Genomic DNA, 987 nt, shown 5'->3' with positions numbered 1-987 from the left:
ACTCACAGAGAACACAAAACTTGTAAAAACAATGTATCCACTCAGTAGCAGGTGCAATGATATTTCAGCAGGAGGTAAAGAATAAAATCAAATTTGTTAGAATTGTGCTTTTGAAGAGTGGTGTTAAAAATATAAACAGTGTGTTAACAACTTATCCTGTTGACTGGTGGATAAGCTAGAAGTGTTGGAATGAATTCAGTTCAGCAAACATGTACTGAGAGTCAGTGACTGTGAAAAATAATGAGGATACAAATGATAAGATAAAGTTTCTGTATTTAAAAATGTGTCATAAAAGATATTAAAATACACACATACTTACATACACACTTGGGCTTCTAGACAATGCAGAAAGTGCTGAGAGAAAGGTATCAACTCGACCCACTGTTCAATAGACTGGTGACTCGATCATCTTAAAATGAGGTTAGAGCACGTATTCAGGGAAGGCTCCTCCTAAGAAGTAATTGTATCTGAGTTAAGGAGTCAAGGTGTTTAATAGAACAGAAGGCAATTTTGGGGAGAGGGGGGGGAAAAAGATGCACAGTCCAATAAAGGAAACAGATGGGGGGGGAGGTACAGAGGCATGAATGGCATGAGATTGGTGGAAATGACATGAATGGTAGGAAACTTCAATTCATTCTATAATTGTAGAAGGATTTTGAAGACCCAACTTTTGAAGGCAGTTGTAGTTAGTTATTCAGGGTTTCTTTCATAGACCTGATACACTCCTCACTGTTAGCAAGAGATGAGTCATCCATATTTTATTAATGGATACTGAGTAAGAGTGTCTATGTCTTAGTCCATGGGTGACAAAAATTGTTAAATACTAGGTAGGCTTCTAACCAAAGGCTAGCAGTTTTAATCCACCTAGTATTTACCTAGAAATAAGTAAGGCTTGTGGTCTACTTTTAAAAAACTATGTTGTTTTTGTTGTTAAGTACCATCAAGTCGCAGGTGACTCATAGTGACCCTATGAAGGAGAGTCCTCGA

Source organism: Elephantulus edwardii, unplaced genomic scaffold (assembly GCF_000299155.1).
Source record: "Elephantulus edwardii isolate Elephantulus edwardi_28Jun2011 unplaced genomic scaffold, EleEdw1.0 scaffold00060, whole genome shotgun sequence".
NCBI lineage: Eukaryota > Metazoa > Chordata > Mammalia > Macroscelidea > Macroscelididae > Elephantulus > Elephantulus edwardii.
This window is presented reverse-complemented; position numbering follows the sequence as displayed.